Below are 25,164 nucleotides of genomic sequence, written 5' to 3'. Positions count from 1 at the left end.
GGTGGTCACTGTGCCAGCAAACTACAAAACTAAAATGCACCATAGGTATAGAATATAGATGAATAGTATACTTAAATAGTATACTGGTGGTTACTATGTCAGCAAACTGCAAAACTAAAAAGCATCATAGGTATAGAATGTAGATGGATAGTATACTTAATGACGACACAGAGGTAAGTACAGCAGTGGCATACCGTACCATACTGCTATATATAGTAAACTTGTGGTCACTGTGTCAGCACACTGCAAAACTAAAATGCACCACAGGTATAGAATGTAGATGGATAGTATACTTAATGACACAGAGGTAGGTACAGCAGTGGCCTTCCGTACCGTACTGCTATATACAGTATACTGGTGGTCACTGTGTCAGCAAACTGCAAAACTAAAATGCACCACAGGTATAGAATGTAAATGGATAGTATACTTAATGATGACACAGAGGTAGGTACAGCAGTGGCCTTCCGTACCGTACTGCTATATACAGTATACTGGAGGTCATTGTGTCAGCAAACTGCAAAACTAAAATGCACCACAGGTCTATAGAATGTAGTTGGATAGTATACTTAATGATGACACAGAGGTAGGTACAGCAGTGGCCTACTGTACCGTAATGCTATATATTATATACTGGTGGTCACTGGTCAGCAAACTGCAAAACTAAAATACACCACAGGTATAGAATGTAGATGGATAGTATACTTAATGACGACACAGAGGTAGGTACAGCAGTGGCCTTCTGTACCGTACTGCTATATATAGTATACTGGTGGTCACTGTGTCAGCAAACTGCAAAACTAAAATGCACCACAGGTATAGAATGTAGATGGATAGTATACTTATTGACGACACAGAGGTAGGTACAGCAGTGGCCTTCCGTACCGTACTGCTATATACAGTATACTGGTGGTCACTGTGTCAGCAAACTGCAAAACTAAAATGCACCACAGGTATAGAATGTAGATGGATAGTATACTTAATGATGACACAGAGGTAGGTACAGCAGTGGCCTTCCGTACCATACTGCTATATATAGTATACTGGTGGTCACTGTGTCAGCAAACTGCAAAACTATAATGCACCACAGGTATAGAATGTAGATGGATAGTATACTTAATGACGACACAGAGGTAGGTACAGCAGTGGCCTTCCGTACCGTACTGCTATATATAGTATACTGGTGGTCACTGTGTCAGCAAACTACAAAACTAAAATGCCACACAGGTATAGAATGTAGATGGATAGTATACTTAAATAGTATACTGGTGGTTACTATGTCAGCAAACGGCAAAACTAAAATGAACCATAGGTATAGAATGAAGATGGATAGTATACTTAATGACGACACAGAGGTAGGTAAAGCAGTGGCCTTCCATACCGTACTGCTATATATAGTATACTCATGGTCACTGTGTCAGCAAACTGCAAAACTAAAATACACAACAGGTATAGAATGTAGATGGATAGTATACTTTATGACGACACAGAGGTAGGTACAGCAGTGGCCTTCCGTACCATTCTGCTATATATAGTATACTGGTGGTCACTGTGTCAGCAAACTGCAAAACTAAAATGCACCACAGGTATAGAATGTAGATGGATAGTATACTTAATGACGACACAGAGGTAGGTAAAGCAGTCGCCTTCCGTACCGTACTACTATATATAGTATACTGGTGGTCACTGTGCCAGCAAACTACAAAACTAAAATGCACCATAGGTATAGAATATAGATGAATAGTATACTTAAATAGTATACTGGTGGTTACTATGTCAGCAAACTGCAAAACTAAAAAGCATCATAGGTATAGAATGTAGATGGATAGTATACTTAATGACGACACAGAGGTAAGTACAGCAGTGGCATACCGTACCATACTGCTATATATAGTAAACTTGTGGTCACTGTGTCAGCACACTGCAAAACTAAAATGCACCACAGGTATAGAATGTAGATGGATAGTATACTTAATGACACAGAGGTAGGTACAGCAGTGGCCTTCCGTACCGTACTGCTATATACAGTATACTGGTGGTCACTGTGTCAGCAAACTGCAAAACTAAAATGCACCACAGGTATAGAATGTAAATGGATAGTATACTTAATGATGACACAGAGGTAGGTACAGCAGTGGCCTTCCGTACCGTACTGCTATATACAGTATACTGGAGGTCATTGTGTCAGCAAACTGCAAAACTAAAATGCACCACAGGTCTATAGAATGTAGTTGGATAGTATACTTAATGATGACACAGAGGTAGGTACAGCAGTGGCCTACTGTACCGTAATGCTATATATTATATACTGGTGGTCACTGGTCAGCAAACTGCAAAACTAAAATACACCACAGGTATAGAATGTAGATGGATAGTATACTTAATGACGACACAGAGGTAGGTACAGCAGTGGCCTTCTGTACCGTACTGCTATATATAGTATACTGGTGGTCACTGTGTCAGCAAACTGCAAAACTAAAATGCACCACAGGTATAGAATGTAGATGGATAGTATACTTATTGACGACACAGAGGTAGGTACAGCAGTGGCCTTCCGTACCGTACTGCTATATACAGTATACTGGTGGTCACTGTGTCAGCAAACTGCAAAACTAAAATGCACCACAGGTATAGAATGTAGATGGATAGTATACTTAATGATGACACAGAGGTAGGTACAGCAGTGGCCTTCCGTACCATACTGCTATATATAGTATACTGGTGGTCACTGTGTCAGCAAACTGCAAAACTATAATGCACCACAGGTATAGAATGTAGATGGATAGTATACTTAATGACGACACAGAGGTAGGTACAGCAGTGGCCTTCCGTACCGTACTGCTATATATAGTATACTGGTGGTCACTGTGTCAGCAAACTATAAAACTAAAATGCCACACAGGTATAGAATGTAGATGGATAGTATACTTAAATAGTATACTGGTGGTTACTATGTCAGCAAACGGCAAAACTAAAATGAACCATAGGTATAGAATGAAGATGGATAGTATACTTAATGACAACACAGAGGTAGGTAAAGCAGTGGCCTTCCATACCGTACTGCTATATATAGTATACTCATGGTCACTGTGTCAGCAAACTGCAAAACTAAAATACACAACAGGTATAGAATGTAGATGGATAGTATACTTAATGACTACACAGAGGTAGGTACAGCAGTGGCCTTCCATACCGTACTGCTATATATAGTATACTGCTGGTCACTGTGTCAGCAAACTGCAAAACTAAAATGCACCACAGGTATAGAATGTACATGGATAGTACACTAAATGACGACTCAGAGGTAGGTACAGCAGTGGTCTTCCGTACCGTACTGCTATATACAGTATACTGGTGGTCACTGTGTCAGCAAACTGCAAAACTAAAATGCACCACAGGTCTATAGAATGTAAATGGATAGTATACTTAATGATGACACAGAGTTAGGTACAGCAGTGGCCTTCCGTTCCGTACTGCTATATATTATATACTGGTGGTCACTGGTCAGCAAACTGCAAAACTAAAATGCACTACAGGTATAGAATGTATATACTTAAAGACGACACAGAGGTAGGTACTGTTATGATTCCAGTACTCCTGACCGGAGGAGATCTAATGACAATGGCCAGAGTACTGGAAGGGGAATGCTGGTTACGGGAGCTGGAAAGACTAGTTGCCCCTGGCGCCCTAACTCTATTGTCTCACCCGTGCTATCGAAAATCCCTTGCGAGACTATGGTTTCTTGAGCCCCTGGCAGCCACGTTTGAAAGGCGGATTATGTCTGCCCAACTCCGGTGCCCCCCGGTCTTAGTGAGAGACAAAGGGAAATCCGAGGCAGGATGATGACAAGAGGACCTCTGACTGACAACAGGCCAGGGGCAACAAGCTAACTAACTAAACCAGAAGTATGCGCGGAAAAACCGCCAGATAAAAGGACAACCAAAATCCACTAGTCCGTTACTCCTACCCAGCACCGCTGGATACCAGAATGGATCTGTGGGAGCGGAATCCTCCGCAAAAGCTCCGAAACACAAATAATCTCCTATATAATAGCCCAGATCTGTGATCTTGTGATTCATTTGCTAATGCGTGGCGGAGTCACAACAGTGGGCGGAGTTAGTCAAATGAGTCACAGATCTGGCCAAATCTATAGGACACTAGGAGCAGCTGCAGAAGCAGATAGTATGGACATGGCACAGGCAGGGTGCATACCTCCCAGCTTTCACTCACACACACACACACAGCGAAAAGGGGGCGTGGCTTCGCGGGAGGGCCCCGTTTTCATCAGTGAGGGGGCATGCCCAGCGCTCTGTGAGCTGCTGGCATGCCCCCAGGGGCTGATTATGAGTCCGGGGGGCACAGGGTACTTGAGACAGGGGAGCCCTATCTCATTGCTGTGCAAGCAGTGGGTTGGGGCGTGGCCTAATCGCGCCCACAAGGCCACGCCCCATTATGCAAATTACGGGATTTTTTTTTTTAATGGTATTTTGGCCCCTCAGCTAGAGGTAAATCCAGAGGAGGTGGTCGCTCCCCCTACACACCCGCACAGGCAGAAGAAAGCAGGGAGACCTGCCAATACGCAGCAGCGTGTGCTGACTGTAGCACATTGCTGCTGCTGTTACTGGCAGGACGGGGGAGCTTCTGAGCTGGGACAGAGCTACTCGAGCCAGGGGGCCCCCTAAAACTGTGGGGCCAACGGTACGTACCGCCTGCCCCCCCCCTTAATCCGGCTCTGCTGCTGGAACTCACCCTTAATCCGTACCCCCTGATGCCCCCTCTCCCTCTGTCTCCACTATTCACCGCTGCTCTGCTAAGCAGAACAGCGAGTACAAGAGCTTTCCAACTCCCCCCCCCCCCACCCCACCGCCGGACACTGCGACCCGCGGGTGGGACAGCAGGACAGACCCCAAAAAATGGGACTGTCCCTCGAAAATTGGGACATTTGGGAGGTATGGGGGTGTGTGAGGGGGTATGCCATACTTGACCCCCACTTCAGCATACTCAGCAGGGTCTCTCTGGCGGGGAGGAGCGTCACATTCTGGCACACTCCACGCTTCTTAGCTGTAGTTTTGTGGGTCACCAGCCGCTGTGCACTTTCCGTACTGCCTCTGTTATCTCCAGCCCCTGCGACCCCACCGCTAGCTGCAGCGCTGCCACCCGCAGTGAGTTGCGCCCAGCTCCTTCACACACTTTAGCCGGCGGGTAGCGCTGCAGAAGTCCGCGCTGCTTGCAGGCTCTGACCCCCTCCTCCCTCCAGCATCAGCGTCTCCTGGGAGCTAACCAGTCACTCCCAGTCTCCCCTTACCATAGTGCCCAGCAGCCGTGAGGTCCGCGCCACGTGCATGCTATGACCCCCTCCTCCCTCCAGCCGCAGCATCTCCCGGGGGCTAACCAGTCACTCCCAGTCTCACCTTACCACAGTGCCCGGCAGCTGCGCGAGGTCTGCGGTGTGTGACTGAGGAGGGGGGGAGTGATGCGGACGGACAGAGGAAGCAGGAATACAGCCTAAGAGAGTCAGCCATGCCAAGTCTCCACCAGCAGCAGATGCCAACAGGTTGGAGTGGAACAGCAGCAGCCAGCAGCAGTGACTCCGGTAAGACACATCTGTCTGTCACCACTGTTCTGTCCCTAATACCAATCTCTCCCGTGCCCTGTGTTCTGTCTTGTCCCTGTAACCCCTGGCCTTGACCTGCCACCCTTATCCTGGCCCTTTCACCCTTATCCTGGCCCTTTCACCCTTATCCTGGCCCTGTCACCCTTATGCTGGCCCTGCTACCCCTATCCTGGCCCTGTCACCCCTGTGCTTGCCCTGTCAACCCTATACTGGCCCTGACACCCCTGTCCTGGTCCTGCCGCCCCTACACTGACCCTGTCACCCCTATCCTGTCCCTGTCATTTCTGTCCTGGCCCCGTCGCCCATGTCCTGGCCCCGTCACCCCTGGCCTGGCCCCGTCACCCCTGTTCTGACCCTGTCACCCTTGTTCTGACCCTGTCACCCCTGTCCTGGCCCAGTCAACCCTGTTCTGACCCTGTCACCCCTGTCCTGGCCCTGTTACTGCATACCCTCCAACTACCTTTTTGGCAGGTACAGTACCCGCATCACCTCCAGACCTCTCCCCAATGCACCACACCTCCGCACCTTCCCCTCCACCACATGCGGCACTCCATCCCTCCCCCACATGCTGTGCCTCCAGACCCCCTACACCACCCGCGGCTCCCTCTCCTCCGCCCCTTCACCACCCACAGCAATCTCCAGGCCCCCTCCACCATTCACCCCCCTTATATGTCTCCCCCACACCTGCCCCCCTCCACCCGCAGCATCTGCAGACACCCTCCTTCATCCGCGGTCCCCCCCTCACCCACCCCTCCCCCACCAATGGCACCCCCGCACCTGCCCCACCACCACCTGCAGCACCTCCGGACCTCCTTCCCCATCTGCCGCAACACCCGTACCTGCCCCTCCCCTACCCATGGCGCCTACGGACCCCTACCCCACCAGTGGCACTCCCGCCCCTTCCCATCCCACAACACCTCCGGAACCCTTCACCCATCTGCAACATCCCCACACCTGCCCCTCCCCCACCCATGGCACCCCTGCCCCTCCCCCACCTGCAGTGCCTCCGGACCCCTCCCCCATCTGCATCCCCCACTCCTCTGCCCCTCCCCCACCCGCAGCACCTCCCAACCCTTCCCCATCCGGGTCCCACCCCCACTTCCGCCCCCCCTCCATCCGCAGCATCTACAGACACCATCCGCAGTACCCCCCGCACCCGCTACATTCTGTACATTGTGGCCTGCAGGTGCTGTTCACGCCGTCGCAAGGGGCTGCGCCTCCTTCACCATCGCACACCCTTTCATTGTGCAATATTTAACCACTAACAAAGGAATGCAGGTGATACTCCATATAACACAAATATTGAACCCCAGAAAGGCATGCAAGGGTTAAGGGGGCGTAGCCCCTTGCGACGGTGTGAAGAGCGCCCGTAGGGCGCGATGAAGCACCTAGTAAATAATAAGTAATAAAGCGGCCAAGCCGCAACACACGGCTACGCCGTGACTCACGAACACCACTGGATGTTTAAAGGTGCTCACTCAGGACTCCAGGAACAGATGACGACTTCCGAGTACAGGTCAACTTAGGACAGGAACGACCGGGTACAGCAGGACTGGAAACACTCTCAGCAAACAGATACAGCATGCAGGAAGCTATTACCGGCGTCTGTGAGAAGCCCAGGAAGTGTACTTAACAGGGAGTCCTCCAATCAGCTGTTTAGAGGCTGATTGGATTAAATGCCGTGCAGCTGCCTTGCTGCACGGCCAGGAAACAGGTGCCCTATTAATTTAAATGGACCCAGCAACGGGGAACGCGGTCCGCCAGTGGCGTCCCCGTTGCTAGGGTCCGTGCGGCTCCGTGCGCCCGGCGTCTAGCGTTGCCAGGGAGCCGGCGGCTGTACGCGCACGGCGTCCCTGGTTGCTAGGCGCCGGGCCGCACCGACGAGCGGACCCCGGCGCCTAACAGTACCCCCCCTTGAGGATGGGTCAAGGAACCCCTAAAGCCAGGTTTCCGAGGAAATTCCCCAAAAAATGCCCTCTTGAGCCTCGGTGCATGGAGATCCTTATCCAGGACCCAAGACCTTTCCTCTGGACCATAGCCCTTCCAGTGCACCAGAAAATAAAGCCGACCCCGGGACAATTTGGAATCGAGAACCTTCTCCACCAAGAACTCCTGATGTCCCTGTACATCTACTGGTGATTTCCCCTGAGAGATCTTCTGAGGAAATCTACTAGAAGAAACGTATGGTTTCAACAGGGAGCAATGGAACGTATTTCCGATTCGGAGAGCTCTTGGTAAACGTAACCGGAAAGCAACTGGATTGATTTTTTTAATAATATGAAATGGTCCAATAAATTTGGGGCCCAATCTAGCTGAGGTTTGTCGAAGTCTAATGTTACGAGTCGACAACCATACCCTGTCTCCCACCTTAAAAGTGCAAGGACGCCGGAGCCTGTCAGAAAACTTTTTCTCTCGAAATGCCGCTTTTCTGAGAGCAAGGTGCACTTTTTTCCAAATGACTCTGAGATGAGAGGTTAAGGTTAGCGAGGAAACAAAGGAATGTTGAAAAAAAGAATTAGCTCTGGGGTGAAAACCAAAAACTGAAAAGAATGGAGACACATTAGTGGAGGAATGACAAGAATTGTTGTAAGCAAACTCCGCCAAAGGAAGAAACTCGGACCAATCATTCTGGAGTTTGGCTGAGTACAAACGCAAATACTGTTTTAATGATTGATTAACTCGCTCGGTCTGCCCGTTGGATTGGGAATGATAGCCGGCTGTTAAAGACAATTTCATCTTTAATGAGGCACAAAAAGACTTCCAGAATTGTGCAATGAATTGTGGACCCCGATCAGAAACAATATCAGTGGGCAACCCATGAAGTCTGAAAACATGGCGGAGAAACAAAACAACCAATCCCTGGGCAGATGGCAGTCGGGGAAGAGCAATGAAATGGGCCATCTTGCTAAAACGGTCAACTACCACCCATATGACTCGGAATCCGGCTGACAGAGGGAGGTCTACCACAAAATCCATGGAAATATGAGACCATGGCCTGAGAGGAACATTTAAGGGCATAAGTTGCCCGATAGGCAAGGAACGGGGAACCTTATGCTGTGCACAGACCTGACAAGAAAAAACAAACTCCTTAATGTCTTTAGAAAGACCAGGCCACCATACTGAGCGGGAGACTAAATCCAAAGTCTTAGAGATCCCCGGATGCCCGGCAACTTTGCTATCATGAAACTCAGTCAAAACAGTAGCTCTCAAAAACTCAGGGATGTAAAGACGACCAGCAGGAGTATTTCCAGGAGCTTGATGTTGAAGCTGCTTTAACTGGGTAAATAAATCTTGTGTGAGGCCTGCCCAAATGACTGAAGATGGAAGTATGGGAGTAACAGGACTGTTATTATGAACTGGAAGAAAACTGCGTGACAGGGCATCCGCCTTGGTATTCTTGGAACCTGGCCTAAAAGTAATAATAAACTTGAAACGAGTAAAAAATAAAGCCCAACGAGCCTGCCGGGCATTCAGCCGCTTAGCTGATTCGATATACTGAAGATTTTTGTGGTCAGTCAATACTGAAATGGTATGTGTTGCTCCCTCAAGCCAATGCCTCCACTCCTCGAAAGCCCATTTAATAGCCAGTAACTCCCGGTTACCAACATCGTAGTTGGATTCAGCGGATGAGAATTTCCTGGACATAAAGGCACAAGGATGTAGTTCCAGAGAGTTCGGATCCTTCTGAGATAGGATAGCCCCCACTCCAACCTCCGAGGCATCAACCTCAACAATGAAGGGCAATTCTGGGTTGGGATGTCTGAGGACTGGAGATGAGACAAAAGCTTGTTTCAAGGCCTGAAAGGATAACTCAGCTTCACGTGACCAGTTGGTAGGATCCGCTCCCTTCTTAGTCAGTGCCACAATGGGAGCAACCAGGTCGGAAAAAGAATGAATAAATCTTCTATAATAATTCGCAAACCCTAAAAAGCGCTGAATTGCTTTTAAGTTGGTGGGTTGCGCCCAACTAAGGATGGCTTGGAGCTTCTTAGGTTCCATACAGAATCCCCGAGGGGAAATAATGTACCCTAAAAAGGATACCTCCGTGACATGAAACTCACACTTCTCCAGCTTGGCATATAGGTGATTTTCACATAATTTTTGAAGAACCTGACGCACCTGGGTAACATGTTGTTCAATTGAGTCAGAATAGATCAGGATGTCATCTAAGTAAACGACCACGAATCTTCCTAGAAAATCACGGAGCACATCGTTAATGAGATCCTGGAAAACTGCCGGAGCGTTAGACAAGCCAAACGGCATCACCAGATACTCGTAGTGACCCGACTGAGTACTGAAAGCCGTCTTCCACTCATCTCCCGACATGATTCGGATGAGGTTATATGCTCCCCTCAGGTCAATTTTAGAAAAAATCACAACCGAACGCAGCTGATCAAAGAGGACAGAAATCAGCGGCAGAGGGTAAGTATTTTTAACTGAGATCTTATTCAGGGCTCTAAAGTCAATGCAAGGTCTGAGTGATCCATCTTTTTTCTCCACAAAGAAGAAGCCTGCACTTAAAGGGGATTTAGATGGCCTGATAAATCCTTTCCCTAGGCTCTCCTTAACATACTCATTCATGGCCGCAGTTTCTGGCCCGGATAATGCATATAACCTTCCCTTTGGCAATGTGGCACCAGGAATTAGCTCAATAGCACAATCATAAGGCCGATGGGGAGGCAGAATGTCCGCATTGCCCTTGGAAAACACATTAACAAAGTCCTGGTATTCCACGGGAATGAGTTCGGGAATGGCAGCAGCTATTCTGACGGGAAACGTAATACATTCCTTATTACAGATGGTACCCCATTGTGAAATCTCCCCCGACTGCCAATCAATGATGGGATTATGAAAGGCCAGCCAAGGGTGACCCAGAACCACTGGAACTGCTGGGCAATGGGTAAGGAAAAACTTGATCTTTTCGGAATGAAGAGCTCCTACCGTAAGTAGTATAGGGGGTGTACAGAGGGAAATAACCCCATTGGACAAGGGACTCCCATCTAAACCATGCATGGTGATACACCTACCCAAGGCTAACTGAGGAATACCTAAGGCCTTGGCCCACGTTAAGTCCATAAAGTTCCCTGCAGCTCCACTGTCAACAAAAGCCGACACCGAAGAACTGAGGCTGCCAAAGGAAACTTTAGCTGGGACTAAAAGGGAGTTATTCGAGGAGATAAGCTGCAGACCAAAGTGAACCCCCTCACAATTCACTTGGTCGAGGCGTTTCCCGACTTGTTCGGACAATTACGGGCAAAATGTCCCTTACCCCCACAGTACAAACAAAGACCAGAGTTTTGCCTTCTGGCTCTTTCTTCTGGAGACAGCCGGGAGAGACCCATCTGCATGGGCTCCTCTATGTCCTCAGGAATGGAAAATACACATGGAGTAGACCTGACAGGTGCTCCTTTTTCAGCCCTCCGCTCTCTGAGACGACGATCAATCTTAATAGAAAGCTCCATGAGTTTATCGAGAGTCTCAGGAGCGGGATACTGAAGGAGACTGTCTTTTATAGACTCAGATAAGCCAAGGCGAAACTGACTGCGCAGGGCTGGGTCATTCCAGCCACAGTCGTTCGACCAACGGCGAAACTCTGTACAATAAACCTCTGCAGGATTTCTACCCTGTCTGAGAGCGCGTAACTGACTCTCAGCGGATGCCTCTCTATCAGGGTCATCATACAAAAGCCCTAAAGACCCCAAAAAGGCGTCTACTGACAACAATGCCGTATCCTCGGCTTTTAAACCAAAAGCCCAGGTCTGAGGATCCCCCTGGAGCAAAGAAATAATAATTCCGACCCGCTGAGATTCAGTACCTGAGGAGATCGGTCTTAAACGAAAATAAAGTTTACAGGATTCTTTAAAATTAAAAAACTCCTTCCTATCACCAGAAAAACGGTCAGGCAAGTGCATTTTTGGTTCAGGGACTACCCTCGGGGAAGTTCGTAAAAGATCTTCCTGCGACTTCACCCGAAGGGAAAGATCCTGAACCATCTGAGTAAGTTCTTGAATTTGGCTGACTAGGAGCTGGCCAGGATTTGGCCCTAAACCTGCGGGATTCATGAGGCCGATAACTCTTACAAAACTGAATAAGGAAAAAATCAAACCCTGTTTAATTTTAAGTTTTGGTATGGCCGGTAATAATGTTATGATTCCAGTACTCCTGACCGGAGGAGATCTAATGACAATGGCCAGAGTACTGGAAGGGGAATGCTGGTTACGGGAGCTGGAAAGACTAGTTGCCCCTGGCGCCCTAACTCTATTGTCTCACCCGTGCTATCGAAAATCCCTTGCGAGACTATGGTTTCGTGAGCCCCTGGCAGCCACGTTTGAAAGGCGGATTATGTCTGCCCAACTCCGGTGCCCCCCGGTCTTAGTGAGAGACAAAGGGAAATCCGAGGCAGGATGATGACAAGAGGACCTCTGACTGACAACAGGCCAGGGGCAACAAGCTAACTAACCAAACGAGAAGTATGCGCGGAAAAACCGCCAGATAAAAGGACAACCAAAATCCACTAGTCCGTTACTCCTACCCAGCACCGCTGGATACCAGAGTGGATCTGTGGGAGCGGAATCCTCCGCAAAAGCTCCGAAACACAAATAATAAATAATAAGTAATAAAGCGGCCAAGCCGCAACACACGGCTACGCCGTGACTCACGAACACCACTGGATGTTTAAAGGTGCTCAGTCAGGACTCCAGGAACAGATGACGACTTCCGAGTACAGGACAACTGAGGACAGGAACGACCGGGTACAGCAGGACTGGAAACACTCTCAGCAAACAGATACAGCATGCAGGAAGCTATTACCGGCGTCTGTGAGAAGCCCTGGAAGTGTACTTAACAGGGAGTCCTCCAATCAGCTGTTTAGAGGCTGATTGGATTAAATGCCGTGCAGCTGCCTTGCTGCACGGCCAGGAAACAGGTGCCCTATTAATTTAAATGGACCCAGCAACGGGGAACGCGGTCCGCCAGTGGCGTCCCCGTTGCTAGGGTCCGTGCGGCTCCGTGCGCCCGGCGTCTAGCGTTGCCAGGGAGCCGGCGGCTGTACGCGCACGGCGTCCCTGGTTGCTAGGCGCCGGGCCGCACCGACGAGCGGACCCCGGCGCCTAACAGTACCCCCCCTTGAGGATGGGTCAAGGAACCCCTAAAGCCAGGTTTCCGAGGAAATTCCCCAAAAAATGCCCTCTTGAGCCTCGGTGCATGGAGATCCTTATCCAGGACCCAAGACCTTTCCTCTGGACCATAGCCCTTCCAGTGCACCAGAAAATAAAGCCGACCCCGGGACAATTTGGAATCGAGAACCTTCTCCACCAAGAACTCCTGATGTCCCTGTACATCTACTGGTGATTTCCCCTGAGAGATCTTCTGAGGAAATCTACTAGAAGAAACGTATGGTTTCAACAGGGAGCAATGGAACGTATTTCCGATTCGGAGAGCTCTTGGTAAACGTAACCGGAAAGCAACTGGATTGATTTTTTTAATAATATGAAATGGTCCAATAAATTTGGGGCCCAATCTAGCTGAGGTTTGTCGAAGTCTAATGTTACGAGTCGACAACCATACCCTGTCTCCCACCTTAAAAGTGCAAGGACGCCGGAGCCTGTCAGAAAACTTTTTCTCTCGAAATGCCGCTTTTCTGAGAGCAAGGTGCACTTTTTTCCAAATGACTCTGAGATGAGAGGTTAAGGTTAGCGAGGAAACAAAGGAATGTTGAAAAAAAGAATTAGCTCTGGGGTGAAAACCAAAAACTGAAAAGAATGGAGACACATTAGTGGAGGAATGACAAGAATTGTTGTAAGCAAACTCCGCCAAAGGAAGAAACTCGGACCAATCATTCTGGAGTTTGGCTGAGTACAAACGCAAATACTGTTTTAATGATTGATTAACTCGCTCGGTCTGCCCGTTGGATTGGGAATGATAGCCGGCTGTTAAAGACAATTTCATCTTTAATGAGGCACAAAAAGACTTCCAGAATTGTGCAATGAATTGTGGACCCCGATCAGAAACAATATCAGTGGGCAACCCATGAAGTCTGAAAACATGGCGGAGAAACAAAACAACCAATCCCTGGGCAGATGGCAGTCGGGGAAGAGCAATGAAATGGGCCATCTTGCTAAAACGGTCAACTACCACCCATATGACTCGGAATCCGGCTGACAGAGGGAGGTCTACCACAAAATCCATGGAAATATGAGACCATGGCCTGAGAGGAACATTTAAGGGCATAAGTTGCCCGATAGGCAAGGAACGGGGAACCTTATGCTGTGCACAGACCTGACAAGAAAAAACAAACTCCTTAATGTCTTTAGAAAGACCAGGCCACCATACTGAGCGGGAGACTAAATCCAAAGTCTTAGAGATCCCCGGATGCCCGGCAACTTTGCTATCATGAAACTCAGTCAAAACAGTAGCTCTCAAAAACTCAGGGATGTAAAGACGACCAGCAGGAGTATTTCCAGGAGCTTGATGTTGAAGCTGCTTTAACTGGGTAAATAAATCTTGTGTGAGGCCTGCCCAAATGACTGAAGATGGAAGTATGGGAGTAACAGGACTGTTATTATGAACTGGAAGAAAACTGCGTGACAGGGCATCCGCCTTGGTATTCTTGGAACCTGGCCTAAAAGTAATAATAAACTTGAAACGAGTAAAAAATAAAGCCCAACGAGCCTGCCGGGCATTCAGCCGCTTAGCTGATTCGATATACTGAAGATTTTTGTGGTCAGTCAATACTGAAATGGTATGTGTTGCTCCCTCAAGCCAATGCCTCCACTCCTCGAAAGCCCATTTAATAGCCAGTAACTCCCGGTTACCAACATCGTAGTTGGATTCAGCGGATGAGAATTTCCTGGACATAAAGGCACAAGGATGTAGTTCCAGAGAGTTCGGATCCTTCTGAGATAGGATAGCCCCCACTCCAACCTCCGAGGCATCAACCTCAACAATGAAGGGCAATTCTGGGTTGGGATGTCTGAGGACTGGAGATGAGACAAAAGCTTGTTTCAAGGCCTGAAAGGATAACTCAGCTTCACGTGACCAGTTGGTAGGATCCGCTCCCTTCTTAGTCAGTGCCACAATGGGAGCAACCAGGTCGGAAAAAGAATGAATAAATCTTCTATAATAATTCGCAAACCCTAAAAAGCGCTGAATTGCTTTTAAGTTGGTGGGTTGCGCCCAACTAAGGATGGCTTGGAGCTTCTTAGGTTCCATACAGAATCCCCGAGGGGAAATAATGTACCCTAAAAAGGATACCTCCGTGACATGAAACTCACACTTCTCCAGCTTGGCATATAGGTGATTTTCACATAATTTTTGAAGAACCTGACGCACCTGGGTAACATGTTGTTCAATTGAGTCAGAATAGATCAGGATGTCATCTAAGTAAACGACCACGAATCTTCCTAGAAAATCACGGAGCACATCGTTAATGAGATCCTGGAAAACTGCCGGAGCGTTAGACAAGCCAAACGGCATCACCAGATACTCGTAGTGACCCGACTGAGTACTGAAAGCCGTCTTCCACTCATCTCCCGACATGATTCGGATGAGGTTATATGCTCCCCTCAGGTCAATTTTAGAAAAAATCACAACCGAACGCAGCTGATCAAAGAGGACAGAAATCAGCGGCAGAGGGTAAGTATTTTTAACTGAGATCTTATTCAGGGCTCTAAAGTCAATGCAAGGTCTGAGTGATCCATCTTTTTTCTCCACAAAGAAGAAGCCTGCACTTAAAGGGGATTTAGATGGCCTGATAAATCCTTTCCCTAGGCTCTCCTTAACATACTCATTCATGGCCGCAGTTTCTGGCCCGGATAATGCATATAACCTTCCCTTTGGCAATGTGGCACCAGGAATTAGCTCAATAGCACAATCATAAGGCCGATGGGGAGGCAGAATGTCCGCATTGCCCTTGGAAAACACATTAACAAAGTCCTGGTATTCCACGGGAATGAGTTCGGGAATGGCAGCAGCTATTCTGACGGGAAACGTAATACATTCCTTATTACAGATGGTACCCCATTGTGAAATCTCCCCCGACTGCCAATCAATGATGGGATTATGAAAGGCCAGCCAAGGGTGACCCAGAACCACTGGAACTGCTGGGCAATGGGTAAGGAAAAACTTGATCTTTTCGGAATGAAGAGCTCCTACCGTAAGTAGTATAGGGGGTGTACAGAGGGAAATAACCCCATTGGACAAGGGACTCCCATCTAAACCATGCATGGTGATACACCTACCCAAGGCTAACTGAGGAATACCTAAGGCCTTGGCCCACGTTAAGTCCATAAAGTTCCCTGCAGCTCCACTGTCAACAAAAGCCGACACCGAAGAACTGAGGCTGCCAAAGGAAACTTTAGCTGGGACTAAAAGGGAGTTATTCGAGGAGATAAGCTGCAGACCAAAGTGAACCCCCTCACAATTCACTTGGTCGAGGCGTTTCCCGACTTGTTCGGACAATTACGGGCAAAATGTCCCTTACCCCCACAGTACAAACAAAGACCAGAGTTTTGCCTTCTGGCTCTTTCTTCTGGAGACAGCCGGGAGAGACCCATCTGCATGGGCTCCTCTATGTCCTCAGGAATGGAAAATACACATGGAGTAGACCTGACAGGTGCTCCTTTTTCAGCCCTCCGCTCTCTGAGACGACGATCAATCTTAATAGAAAGCTCCATGAGTTTATCGAGAGTCTCAGGAGCGGGATACTGAAGGAGACTGTCTTTTATAGACTCAGATAAGCCAAGGCGAAACTGACTGCGCAGGGCTGGGTCATTCCAGCCACAGTCGTTCGACCAACGGCGAAACTCTGTACAATAAACCTCTGCAGGATTTCTACCCTGTCTGAGAGCGCGTAACTGACTCTCAGCGGATGCCTCTCTATCAGGGTCATCATACAAAAGCCCTAAAGACCCCAAAAAGGCGTCTACTGACAACAATGCCGTATCCTCGGCTTTTAAACCAAAAGCCCAGGTCTGAGGATCCCCCTGGAGCAAAGAAATAATAATTCCGACCCGCTGAGATTCAGTACCTGAGGAGATCGGTCTTAAACGAAAATAAAGTTTACAGGATTCTTTAAAATTAAAAAACTCCTTCCTATCACCAGAAAAACGGTCAGGCAAGTGCATTTTTGGTTCAGGGACTACCCTCGGGGAAGTTCGTAAAAGATCTTCCTGCGACTTCACCCGAAGGGAAAGATCCTGAACCATCTGAGTAAGTTCTTGAATTTGGCTGACTAGGAGCTGGCCAGGATTTGGCCCTAAACCTGCGGGATTCATGAGGCCGATAACTCTTACAAAACTGAATAAGGAAAAAATCAAACCCTGTTTAATTTTAAGTTTTGGTATGGCCGGTAATAATGTTATGATTCCAGTACTCCTGACCGGAGGAGATCTAATGACAATGGCCAGAGTACTGGAAGGGGAATGCTGGTTACGGGAGCTGGAAAGACTAGTTGCCCCTGGCGCCCTAACTCTATTGTCTCACCCGTGCTATCGAAAATCCCTTGCGAGACTATGGTTTCGTGAGCCCCTGGCAGCCACGTTTGAAAGGCGGATTATGTCTGCCCAACTCCGGTGCCCCCCGGTCTTAGTGAGAGACAAAGGGAAATCCGAGGCAGGATGATGACAAGAGGACCTCTGACTGACAACAGGCCAGGGGCAACAAGCTAACTAACCAAACGAGAAGTATGCGCGGAAAAACCGCCAGATAAAAGGACAACCAAAATCCACTAGTCCGTTACTCCTACCCAGCACCGCTGGATACCAGAGTGGATCTGTGGGAGCGGAATCCTCCGCAAAAGCTCCGAAACACAAATAATAAATAATAAGTAATAAAGCGGCCAAGCCGCAACACACGGCTACGCCGTGACTCACGAACACCACTGGATGTTTAAAGGTGCTCAGTCAGGACTCCAGGAACAGATGACGACTTCCGAGTACAGGACAACTGAGGACAGGAACGACCGGGTACAGCAGGACTGGAAACACTCTCAGCAAACAGATACAGCATGCAGGAAGCTATTACCGGCGTCTGTGAGAAGCCCTGGAAGTGTACTTAACAGGGAGTCCTCCAATCAGCTGTTTAGAGGCTGATTGGATTAAATGCCGTGCAGCTGCCTTGCTGCACGGCCAGGAAACAGGTGCCCTATTAATTTAAATGGACCCAGCAACGGGGAACGCGGTCCGCCAGTGGCGTCCCCGTTGCTAGGGTCCGTGCGGCTCCGTGCGCCCGGCGTCTAGCGTTGCCAGGGAGCCGGCGGCTGTACGCGCACGGCGTCCCTGGTTGCTAGGCGCCGGGCCGCACCGACGAGCGGACCCCGGCACCTAACAGGTACAGCAGTGGCCTTCCGTACCGTACTGCTATATATAGTATACTGGTGGTCACTGTGTCAGCAAACTGCAAAACTAAAATGGACCACAGGTATAGAATGTAGATTGATAGTATACTTCAATAGTATACTGGTGGTAACTGTGTCAGCAAACTGCAAAACTAAAATGCACCATAGTTATAGAATGTAGATGGATAGTATACTTAATGACGACACAGAGGTAGGTACAGCAGTGGCCTTCTGTACCGTACTGCTATATATAGTATACTAGTGGTCACTGTGTCAGCAAACTGCAAAACTAAAATGGACCACAGGTATAGAATGTAGATTGATAGTATACTTAATGACGACACAGAGGTAGGTACAGCAGTGGCCTTCCGTACCGTACTGCTATATACAGTATACTGGTGGTCACTGTGTCAGTAATCTGCAAAACTAAAATGCACCACAGGTATAGAATGTAGATGGATAGTATACTTAATGACGACACAGAGGTAGGTACAACAGTGGCCTTCCGTACCGTACTGCTATATATAGTATACTGGTGGTCACTGTGTCAGCAAACTGCAAAACTAAAATGCACGACAGGTATAGAATGTAGATGTATAGTATACTTAATGACGACACAGAGGTAGGTACAGCAGTAGCCTTCCATACCGTACTGCTATATACAGTATACTGGTGGTCACTGTGTCAGCAAACTGCAAAACTAAAATGCACCACAGGTATAGAATGTAGATGGATAGTATACTTAATGACGACACAGAGGTAGGTACAGCAGTGGTCTTCCGTACCGTAATGCTATATATAGTATACTGGTGGTCACTGTGTCAGCAAACTGCAAAACTAAAATGCACCACAGGTATAGAATGTAGATGGATAGTATACTTAATGACGACACAGAGGTAGGTACAGCAGTGGCCTTCCGTACCGTACTGCTATATATAGTATACTGGTGGTCACTGTGTCAGCAAACTACAAAACTAAAATGCAACACAGGTATAGAATGTAGATGAATAGTATACTTAAATAGTATACTGGTGGTTACTATGTCAGCAAACTGCAAAACTAAAACGCACCATAGGTATAGAATGTAGATGGATAGTATACTTAATGATGACACAGAGGCAGGTACAGCAGTGGCCTTCCGTACCGTACTGCTATATATAGTATACTCGTGGTCACTGTGTCAGCAAACTGCAAAACTAAAATGCACCACAGGTATAGAATGTGGATGGATAGTATACTTAATGACGACACAGAGGTAGGTACACCAGTGGCCTTCCGTACCGTACTGCTATATATATTATACTGGTGGTCACTGTGTCAGCAAACTGCAAAACTAAAATGCACCACAGGTATAGAATGTAGATGGATAGTATACTTAATGACGACACAGAGGTAGGTACAACAGTGGCCTTCCGTACCGTACTGCTATATACAGTATACTGGTGGTCACTGTGTCAGCAAACTGCAAAACTAAAATGCACCACAGGTATAGAATGTGAATGGATAGTATACTTAATGATGACACAGAGGTAGGTACAGCAGTGGCCTTCCGTACCGTACTGCTATATACAGTATACTGGTGGTCACTGTGTCAGCAATCTGCAAAACTTAAATGTACCACAGGTCTATAGAATGTAGATGGATAGTATACTTAATGATGACACAGAGGTAGGTACAGCAGTGGCCTACTGTACCGTAATGCTATATATTATATACTGGTGGTCACTGGTCAGCAAACTGCAAAACTAAAATGCACTACAGGTATAGAATGTAGATGGATAGTATACTTAATGACGACACAGAGGTAGGTACATCAGTGGCCTTCTGTACCGTACTGCTATATATAGTATACTGGTGGTCACTGTGTCAGCAAACTGCAAAACTAAAATGCACTACAGGTATAGAATGTAGATGGACAGTATACTTAAATAGTATACTGGTGGTTACTGTGTCAGCAAACTGCAAAACTAAAATGCACCACAGGTATAGAATGTAGATGGATAGTATACTTAATGACGACACAGAGGTAGGTACAGCAGTGGCCTTCCGTACCGTACTGCTATATATAGTATACTGGTGGTCACTGTGTCAGCAAACTACAAAACTAAAATGCACCACAGGTATAGAATGTAGATGGATAGTATACTTAAATAGTATACTGGTGGTTACTGTGTCAGCAAACTGCAAAACTAAAATGCTCCACAGGTATAGAATGTAGATGTTTAGTATACTTAATGACTACACAGAGGTAGGTACAGCAGTGGCCTTCCGTACCGTACTGCTATATATATAGTATACTGGTGGTCACTGTGTCAGCAAACTGCAAAACTAAAATGCACCACAGGTATAGAATGTAGATGGATAGTATACTTAATGACGACACAGAGGTAGGTACAGCAGTGGCCTTCCGTACCGTACTGCTATATATAGTATACTGGTGGTCACTGTGTCAGCAAACTACAAAACTAAAATGCACCACAGGTATAGAATGTAGATGGATAGTATACTTAAATAGTATACTGGTGGTTACTGTGTCAGCAAACTGCAAAACTAAAATGCACCACAGGTATAGAATGTAGATGGACAGTATACTTAATGACGACACAGAGGTAGGTACAGCAGTGGCCTTCCGTACCGTACTGCTATATATAGTATACTGGTGGTCACTGTGTCAGCAAACTGCAAAACTAAAATGCACCACAGGTATAGAATGTAGATGGATAGTATACTTAATGATGACACAGAGGTAGGTACAGCAGTGGCCTTCCGTACCGTACTGCTATATACAGTATACTGGTGGTCACTGTGTCAGCAAACTGCAAAACTAAAATGCACCACAGGTCTATAGAATGTAGTTGGATAGTATACTTAATGATGACACAGAGGTAGGTACAGCAGTGGCCTACTGTACCGTAATGCTGTATATTATATACTGGTGGTCACTGGTCAGCAAACTGCAAAAATAAAATGCACCATAGGTATAGAATGTAGATGGATAGTATACTTAATGACGACACAGAGGTAGGTACAGCAGTGGCCTTCCGTACCGTACTGCTATATATAGTATACTGGTGGTCACTGTGTCAGCAAACTGCAAAACTAAAATGCACCACAGGTATAGAATGTAAATGGATAGTATACTTAATGACGACACAGAGGTAGGTACAGCAGTGGCCTACTGTACCGTAATGCTTTATATTATATACTGGTGGTCACTGGTCAGCAAACTGCAAAACTAAAATGCAACACAGGTATAGAATGTAGATGGATAGTATACTTAATGATGACACAGAGGTAGGTACAGCAGTGGCCTTCCGTACCGTACTGCTATATATAGTATACTGGTGGTCACTGTGTCAGCAAACTGCAAAACAAAAATGCACCACAGGTATAGAATGTAAATGGATAGTATACTTAATGACGACACAGAGGTAGGTACAGCAGTGGCCTACTGTACCGTAATGCTATATATTATATACTGGTGGTCACTGGCCAGCAAAACTCTGCACTGTACTCCTCCTATATAATATTATACTGGTGGTCCCCAGTCCCCACAATAAAGCAACACACTGAGCACAGATATGGAGCATTTTTCAGGCAGACAATGTATACTGGTGGTCACTGTCAGCAAAATCTGCACTGTACTCCTCCTATATAATATACTGGTGGTCCCCAGTGCTCACAATTAAGCAGTGTGAGCACAGATATATGCAGCACACTGAGCACAGATATGGAGTGTTTTTCAGGCAGACAACGTATACTGGTGGTTACTGTCAGCAAAACTCTGCACTGTACTCCTCCTATATACAGCTGCTCCCCAGTCCCCACAATTAAGTAATAAGCAAGCACAAAACATTTGCAATGCATCTACATAAACGGAGAGGACGCCAGCTACATCCTCTCCCTAACATTTCCAATGCACGAGTGAAAATGGCGGCGACGCGCGCCTGCTTATATAGAATCCGAATCTCACGAGAATCCGACAGCGGGATGATGACGTTCGGGCTCGCTCGAGTTACCAGAGCCATACGGGAGAATCCGAGTATGGCTCGGACCCGTGTAAAAAGGGTGAAGTTCGGGGGGGTTTGGTTTCCGAGAAACCGAACCCGCTCATCATTAATGTATATGTCTATGTAGATTCATATAAATTTATATATATTCTGTGGAGATATTCATATGCTTGTATATATGTCACCCTTAACACAATTTATCTATAAAGGGCTTTTATACATGCTTATATGCGCATATATATGTTAAAAATATGCAGTCAACTTAAAGGAAAGTCTTTGGGTTTAGGGAATGGTATATTGAAACAGAATCACTTTATTATGACTATTAGAATTAGATCTTACTCAATAGATATACAAAATGGGGTTTTTAATACATAAAACGTAGCTGTACTGAACTAGGGGGAAATATGCCCTTTCGAACGCTCAATCACGTGACCTGATTTACCAGTAACTAAGGACATGACGTACTTCCGGTGGGTTGCGTCACTGAAGAGGTCTGGTCACGTGATCGTGACCTCCATACACATAAGCTGCTATCGCGGAAAATATAGCCAATAACGTGGACGGAAGTAAGGTCACGTGATCGGCGCTATTATAACAGGCAGCCTATAGGACTCTGGTACGCGTTCCAGAGATAGGTAATACATCCATGCAGTCATGTGATCGACAAACATAACCAGGAAGTGCTTGTAGAATATTATGCTACAAATGTATTAAATAAATAGTAAAATTATTTTTAAAGCACATACACACTTTTCCCTACCAATAATTTGAACTGGATATAGTTTTATTTTTCTTGGTATATAATGATGTCTAGAAGTAAGTACAGCTGTAACCAATGGGCAATCAGCACAGCCTTTAAAAAAGGCATTTTCACAATGGACACACACACCTTGACAAAGCTGTTGACACAGCGAAACGCGATGGGTTTAAGAAGCCTATTACTACAGATCTCACACCTATCCTGGAATACGCCTAGAAGTCCACCAACGATCTCAAACGGGGAACTTGTTGCTGTCCGAGAAAGGAGTACAGGACCAAGCTTTCAATAGGACTACATTTGTCCAGAACCAGGCATTTAAAGGTCTATTTATCTCACTCCACATGGACTAAAAACATCTGACATGTGTTACTCATACCCCCCGGACTGTGGCATTTATTCCATGGGTTCTAAGCAGGAGACTGTGTTCGGCTTCTATATGTGGTAATACACCAAACAAATTGCTGTGCTGTGTTTGCCCTATTTGTTCATATATATTCTTAATTCAGTATTTTAAAACCATATAAGTACTTATTTGTTGCAACAAGATTTTTTAATAATAAAAAGTGATATTTTTATTAGAGATGAGCGGGTTCGGTTTCTCTGAAACCGAACCCGCACGAACTTCATGTTTTTTTCACGGGTCCGAGCAGACTCGGATCCTCCCGCCTTGCTCGGTTAACCCGAGCGCGCCCGAACGTCATCATGACGCTGTCGGATTCTCGCGAGACTCGGATTCTATATAAGGAGCCGCGCGTCGCCGCCATTTTCACACGTGCATTGAGATTGATAGGGAGAGGACGTGGCTGGCGTCCTCTCCATTAGAAATTAGATTAGAAGAGAGAGAGAGATTGTGCAGAGTCAGACAGAGTTTACCACAGTGACCAGTGCAGTTGTTGTTAGTTAACTTTTATTTATTTTAATATATATCCGTTCTCTGCTATATCCGTTCTCTGCCTGAAAAAAAACGATACACAGCAGCAGCCAGTCACACAGTGTGACTCAGTCTGTGTGCACTCAGCTCAGCCCAGTGTGCTGCACATCAATGTATAAAAGGCAAAGCTTATAATAATTGTGGGGGAGACTGGGGAGCACTGCAGGTTGTTATAGCAGGAGCCCCCAGGAGTACATAATATTATATTAATTTAAAATTAAACAGTGCACACTTTTGCTGCAGGAGTGCCACTGCCAGTGTGACTAGTGGTGACCAGTGCCTGACCACCAGTATAGTAGTATATTCATTGTTGTATGTATTGTATACTATCTCTTTATCAACCAGTCTATATTAGCAGCAGACACAGTACAGTGCGGTAGTTCACGGCTGTGGCTACCTCTGTGTCGGCAGTCGGAACTCGGCAGGCAGTCCGTCCATCCATAATTGTATTACAATATATACCACCTAACCGTGGTATTTTTTTTTCTTTCTTTATACCGTCATAGTGTCATACTAGTTGTTACGAGTATACTACTATCTCTTTATCAACCAGTGTACAGTGCGGTAGTTCACGGCTGTGGCTACCTCTGTGTCGGCAGTCGGCAGGCAGTCCGTCCATCCATAATTGTATTATTATTATAATATATACCACCTAACCGTGGTTTTTTTTCCATTCTTTATACCGTCGTCATAGTGTCATACTAGTTGTTACGAGTATACTACTATCTCTTTATCAACCAGTGTACAGTGCGGTAGTTCACGGCTGTGGCTACCTCTGTGTCGGCAGTCGGCAGGCAGTCCGTCCATCCATAATTGTATTATTATTATAATATATACCACCTAACCGTGGTTTTTTTTCCATTCTTTATACCGTCGTCATAGTGTCATACTAGTTGTTACGAGTATACTACTATCTCTTTATCAACCAGTGTACAGTGCGGTAGTTCACGGCTGTGGCTACCTCTGTGTCGGCAGTCGGCAGGCAGTCCGTCCATCCATAATTGTATTATTATTATAATATATACCACCTAACCGTGGTTTTTTTTCCATTCTTTATACCGTCGTCATAGTGTCATACTAGTTGTTACGAGTATACTACTATCTCTTTATCAACCAGTGTACAGTGCGGTAGTTCACGGCTGTGGCTACCTCTGTGTCGGCAGTCGGCAGGCAGTCCGTCCATCCATAATTGTATTATTATTATAATATATACCACCTAACCGTGGTTTTTTTATACCACCTAACCGTGGCAGTCCGTCCATAATTGTATACTAGTAAACTATCCAATCCATCCATCTCCATTGTTTACCTGAGGTGCCTTTTAGTTCTGCCTATAAAATATGGAGAACAAAAAAGTTGAGGTTCCAAAATTAGGGAAAGATCAAGATCCACTTCCACCTCGTGCTGAAGCTGCTGCCACTAGTCATGGCCGAGACGATGAAATGCCAGCAACGTCGTCTGCCAAGGCCGATGCCCAATGTCATAGTACAGAGCATGTCAAATCCAAAACACCAA

Source organism: Pseudophryne corroboree, chromosome 4 (assembly GCF_028390025.1).
Source record: "Pseudophryne corroboree isolate aPseCor3 chromosome 4, aPseCor3.hap2, whole genome shotgun sequence".
In the NCBI taxonomy this organism is placed as follows: Eukaryota; Metazoa; Chordata; class Amphibia; order Anura; family Myobatrachidae; genus Pseudophryne; species Pseudophryne corroboree.
Note: the sequence above shows the minus strand (reverse complement) of the source record.